This window comes from Panulirus ornatus, chromosome 1 (genome assembly GCF_036320965.1).
Source record: "Panulirus ornatus isolate Po-2019 chromosome 1, ASM3632096v1, whole genome shotgun sequence".
Lineage (NCBI taxonomy): Eukaryota > Metazoa > Arthropoda > Malacostraca > Decapoda > Palinuridae > Panulirus > Panulirus ornatus.
Window position 1 is genome coordinate 79,154,470 of NC_092224.1, and position 6,619 is coordinate 79,161,088.

Below are 6,619 nucleotides of genomic sequence, written 5' to 3' on the forward strand. Positions count from 1 at the left end.
TGATAGCCAGTTATTGGTGGATGATTCTTGTCCTGGCTTCCCCTGGTATACACAGAAACGCTCTTACCTGAACAAGACTGTCATGAAATCATCTTCGTATTTTTCCTCTGTTTAGCCACAGCACTTGAGAATCATGGGTGAAGTTGTGGTATTCTGAACCATGATCACTTTAAAATTTCCTTTAAAACAGCCTGTTATAAAGAGCCAGTGTTATTATACAGACGACAGTACAATGAACCAGTGGCATGACACGATTCGCCTTGGTTCGTCTGGCGCACAAGTATTCCTAGCGATTACTGCAGCACAAAACCACAAGTCTTGAGTTCTATTCTTCTTTCTCTCGTTCAGCCACAAGTCTCGCGACGGCACCTTTACTCAAAGCCAACCATGGCTGGAGTTCCATCTATTGTTACACCAGCAAGTTCCTCCAATTTAAAATGATTTTCGAAAAACGTATTCATCGCTTTACTGAACCACATCTCTACCTACAGCGAGGGGCCTTCCATGCGAGCTGAATGCAACAGGTCTTCAGCGACTTCAGACTTTGTGGTCGTGCTACGTACACAAGCTGGGTAAGCTGAGCTGTATCATCGACGTCTGTAGATTCATCCATAGAATGAGACTTGGATCTACTCACTGTGTCCACGGGTTATTTGCGATGTCTGCCTGCCATGTTAGCAATCCTTCGAGTAACTGTTTGCTCGTGGGAGACTAATGGTAGAAAATAATTATATTCTTTCTAGGACACCAAATTTCTGCTTGTGGTTACAACTGCACACTTGCATAAGCTCTTCGTCTGCACTTGGCATCAGTCGTTTTGCGATTAGATCGCTGATAGCTTATCTTACTTTTATACTATCTTAAACGATAGCGTTGACTTCGCTGATAGCTTATCTTACTTCTGTACTACCTTTAAGGGTAGCGTTGACTTTGGTGAGTGATTCTTTTGGTCCACTGTATTTCTTCGTCAACTCAGCTACTGTGTCCTTTCGTAGCTGTTCCATAACATCATCCTATATTTTCTGTATGATTTGATGTATAGTGACGGCGAATATGGTATTCCTTCAACACTACGACAGATTCTGGGAAATCAGGCACACCCACAAATTTTTTTTTTGTCCAATCATTAACAACACTACGACAGATTCTGACGAAATCAGGCACACCCACAAATTTTTTTTTTTGTCCAATCATTAACAAATCCTTCATTCATTATCACCCTCCACTTCGCAACAGACAGCACCATAATGGGTCTTGAAATCAGTATAAATGCTACATAATAAGTAATAAAAAATAAAGATAAATAATACATAATGAATAATATAACATTCAATTTCCTTTTTCATTTTAACTACATTTTCCCCATTTCTGCCCCACTGGACCCCTACGCTTTCTCTCATGATACAGTCAACATATATGATGAAGGCAAAGCGGCTCATGCCATTGATTTAGAATTTCAAAAGAACAGTTGGGTAAAACCCAGCGTCACAGATCACCAGCATACATCAACTGGCCCGGTGCCGTGCTTCTGTGATTAAAATTTTGGTTGAGTAGACGTAAGGAAAGAGTAATAATTAACAGTATCACGAAAAGTTAAATTCAACAGGTGGTGTAGAGCAGGGATCTGTCTTGGGACCGCTTGTGTTTCCCATACTGATCGGTGACACTGATGATGGGCATCGTTGTAAAGTATCAATAATCACAGATAACAGATAAAACAGATAACATAAAAGCCTAAACACAACCAGAACATCTGCAGATATAAGCTGACACATACTAACGAACACATGGGGGTCACAAGTGGCCAAATGAATTTCAGCATCGATGATGCAAAGTTTTACACACCTGTATAAAAAAAAATGAGATGGCAAGCCACAGTATGAATTCTTTTGAGATACAAAACGTTAATTATATCAAAAAAGAACGTAGGCCTTAGAATCTCCGATGACCTAGAGCCAAAGTAAGCAATGCGTAGGGACAGTACAACAGGCGAACAGACTTCTAGGTGTCATAATAAGGACACACGACTTCAAATCTAAGACAGGAACAACTCCTCTCACCAGTTCACTGGTGCATTTCCAAGTTAAATATTGTGTTCAAGGTAGGCCATCCTACCTGACGAAATGCTTAATGAAATAGGAAAAGCACAGCGGCGAGCTGCCAAGATGAGACCCAGAGTAACATAAAACTTTGGCAGCTGGAAGTGACAGTGGTACAATTGTGATCAGAAGACCCCTAAGTGGGAAGAAATAGTATCTATAATGGACACGTTCAGAGGGTAAAAAGAGGTCGAGAGCATTAGATGACTTGTAGTAACAATCGAAAACTAGAGTTTTGTGTTTAATTACTTATTCTAGATCCTTATAGAGGTCTCGGCTCCACCAAGGTCATCTCGAGTTGAGCCAAGCTTTTAATTCTGCTTGCACTGAAATCTTTTATTTTGAGAACTTCAGCACAAGTTTGTGCCTATTCTCGTACAAATATACTTACTGACTGCTCAGAATATCTATATCCTCCATAACTTTCCATTTATGTTTCGTGTTCGCCAAGAAGTGATCAGACACCCTAACAGCTGCACCTCCCACAACATTTTCGTCCAATAGTTTCTCCTTCGCTCGCTTATCAATTGGTACATAATTCACAGAATGTCAACGGATTTGCATTAGTAGTAATACCGTAAAAGAAATGGAGGAAAAGTGAAGAGAGTAATTTTTTGTGTGGTAATGACATCTTGTTTTTCAAGAAGAGAGGGCTCTTGTTACGAAAGGTATAAGAAAGTAAAAAAGATTCCAGAGTTTTTTGGTTTAGGGGAAAAAATAAATGGCTGCCCATTCCAGAATTATCAACCGACAATTGGTGTGGATTGTAGTGTGTCTTTGGGAAGTGCTAAGCCAAGCAGTCAGTCAGTCCTTAGGAACAGAAACCGAAGCAATAACTGTATAAGAGAGAAAGAGAAGTAACACTGTTGTACGGGAACGTGAATCGGGTTATAAGCCCCGCGTAGCAGATTTGATAAGATGGAATCTCTCCGGTGTTTTTGACTCGGTCAAAGTAATTTCGAGGAAGATGAGCCTCCATAGGTATTAGAATACCACCTTACAAGGACGATCCCATCCTCCCGTCCTCTGTATTACTGGAGATAAAGGGAATCAAACCCCAAGACTTTTAACGACGGATTCAGTCATCCTTATTTACGCCAAAGCCATCCTACTTTCCCCACAGGTTTTATCAAAAAAACCTTCAGTGTCAATGATGAACAAAATCTACCACACACGTGACTCTACTTCGCTTTCCACTTCTGTCTTCTACTCATCTACTTCGCTTTCCACTTCTGTCTTCTACTCATCTACTTCGCTTTCAACCTCTGTCTTCTACCCGTCTTCTCACCCTTGGCAGTCGAAAGGAAGACAGAAATCAATATGAAATAGAGTCCACACTGGGTATCGGCAGAACTTCGCTTCTGCCGGGAGGTGTAGATCACACTTGCAAATACAGAACCGAGTGTGGTGAGCGGGGCTGCCTGCCTGTTACACTAGTGATAAGTAACGTGTGTGTCTTCGAGGCAGGGGATGAAACACGACGCACACACTCAAACACACACACAGAGCGTTACAGATTGCGAATGTGCCACGGGCTAGCATGGGGGCCGGACTTGCATGGGTTCGAGTCCTGGATGCGGCGGTCGGCCTATATACATACATACACACACTGATGTAAAGACATGGTACACACATACAAGGTTTGGAGACGGAGCAACAAGAGTGTGAAGGTCTCTCCCCGTAAACACAGACACAGACACACACACAGACACACACACAGATACACACACACACAGATACACACACACACAACAGTGGGAAAGCTTGCGAGAGGACTTGGAGGGTTTTGAAGGCAGCTGTGATTTCTCAGTGGAATCAGCGAGTGGAGGCGGACCTTCTGTGGACCAGACGTGTTTTCCACCCCTGGGTGGCTGGCTGCGAGACGTGAAGTGTGGGTGGCTGGCTGTGAGACGTGAACTGGGTGAGTGAGCCGCAAGACTTGATGGGAGAGGCTCGGAACAACAGAGTGGAACTGGACTCTTTTCTTTTAGCGGCACAGTGGCTTCCCGGGAAGGTAATGCTACACTGTAATTGCTCAAAGGCGAACACGCCTGAGGAGCCTCCGAAACTGTCGGGTCTGGAGATCTCCGGGTGCTGGACTGTATCTTTTACCCGGGCAGCAGCAGTACATCAGGTCGGCATTACGTGATGTAAGAGTGTTGTATTGAGTTCTGGGTGATGCTTTCGCGCACCAGATGAATCGTTGCAATCTGACTGGAAACCTAAGAAGGAGCCAGGCGGAGGGTGCTCATCCTCCTCGAAGGCTCAGACCGGAGTGTCTAAATGTGTGTGGACGTAACTAAGAGGAGAAGAGAGGAGATAGGTTGGATGTTTCAGGAAAGGAACCTGGAAGCGTAAGGGTAAAGGGGAAGAATGGTCAGGGGTTGGTGAGAGGCAGTCGAGAGTACGACTGGGGGTGGGGGACTGGCATGGGGTTTTCAGTATAACGAAGAGAAATGGTGAACAGCTTGTGGAATAGTGTGCTGAAAAGGGACTCGTGATTGGGAATACCTGGCTTAAAACGAGGGATATATCAGACATCATATAATTAATAGGCGTGTAAAAGAGGGAATTTTGGATGTAAATGTGCTGAGAGGGGCAGCTGGTGGGATGTCTGATCACTATCTTGTACAGAAAAGGGTGAAGATTTGGCAGAGGTTTTAGGAAAAGTGGAAACAATGTCGGTGGGAAGAGAGTGGTGGGAGTTAGTGAGCTTGGAAGAGAGACTTGTGTGAAGAAATACCATAAGAGACAGTGTAGAATGGCAAAAGGTGAGAATAAATGAAGCAAAGGAAGTATGTGAAGAATCGAATGTATCTAGGGAAGCAGTGATGTCAAGTGCGAAAGATGCATGTGGTATGCGAAAAGTGGGAGGTGGGCAGATTAGAAAGGGTAGTGAGTGGTGGGATAACGAAGTAAAGTTGCTAGTGAAAGAAATAACATAAGCGTATGGGCTGTACTTACAGGGAAGGAATACAAATGATTGGGGGATGTATAAGAGAAAGCAGCAGCAAGTGAAGAGGAAGGTGCAAGGGTTGAAAAAGAGGGCAAATGAGAGTCGGGGTGAGAGAGTATCAGTAAACTTTACGAAGAGTAAGATGTTTCGAATGGAGGTAAATAATGTTCGTAAAACAAGAGAACAAAGGGGGAACATCGGTGAAGGGAGCAAGAGGGGAAGTGATAACAGGCAGTGATGGAGTAAGGAGATGGAGTGAGTATTTTGAAGGATTGTTGAACGTGCTTGATAACACGGTGGCAGATGTAGAGTGTTTAGGTCGGGGTGGTGTGCAAAGTGAGAGAGTCATGGATTGTGGTGTGGTGAAGAGAGAAGAGATGGCAGAAACCTAACGAATGATAAAATGTGCCAATGCGGCTGGAGTGGACAGTACTGCTCAAGAATTTAAGAATGAGATGTCTCCTGAAACTCCAAGGTTGCATTACTGTCCGTAGCAGGGAAATGATGGACCCTTTTTGAGTCTAAAGGCATCTTAACATCCTAAAGACTGCGCTACACTCAGCAGCAGAGAAATGATGGACTCCTTTCAAGCGAGAAGCTCTTTGAAGAGACTGTATGTGTTCTGTTTCGTCGACTGACAAAGCTATAGCTTGGAGAAAAGGTGACTTTCTCACCCAAGATGAAGCTTCAACCAGGCAGAGTCCTGGAACACCTCTCTCTCTCTCTCTCTCTTTCTGTGTGTGTGTGTGTGTGTGTGTGTGTGTGTGTATACATATATATATATCCCCAAATACATTTAAACAGAGAGGAGATGCAAATGGAAGCAGGAAGCGACTTGGAATAATAATTATAAAAAAGGCGAAACGGTCGAGTGTCAATAAACAGTGAAGATGAAGACATTATTGGAACACAGTCTCCATTGACGTGCTGCAATTAAAGGCAAGTGGGCAACCCAGCTGCAGAACGAGCCGGGACACCCCCCCCCCCCCCCCCGCGCCTGGATAAAAGCACTGGAAATGCATGCAGCCGGAGGAAGGGTTAGGAAGCGATGACGCAAACTGCTCTATGTATGTATGTGTGTAGGCGGTACCGGGAGGAGGAGGAGAACCCTCCGCGGCGCCACTACCAGCGTACCTACTGATGGGAGAGGAGGTCATATGATGCGTGGGAAAGTACACACCAAGCTCGATGGCACTGGTAAGTCTTCTTAAAGGTGCCTGTGTGTGTGTGTGTGTGTGTGTGTGTGTGTGGAGATAGATAGATAGATAGAGAGAGAGAGAGAGAGAGAGAGAGAGAGAGAGAGAGAGAGAGAGAGAGAGAGAGAGAGAGAGAGAGAGAGAGAGAGAGAGTTCACTGAAGAAGCGGAAGATGTTGGGTAACGCTCGGAGAACCATGGCGGACTACAGGAACTAGTCCAGGTCGCGGAGGAAGCCGTGGGGGCAGAGCTGCCACGGTAGGAGGGTCGCGGGACGTGAAAAGGCAGCCAGGAAGAACAATGTAATGGATGGAGGAGAGTCGCCGAATAATCTGGTCACAAACATCGTTGATAATACACCGAGGGAGA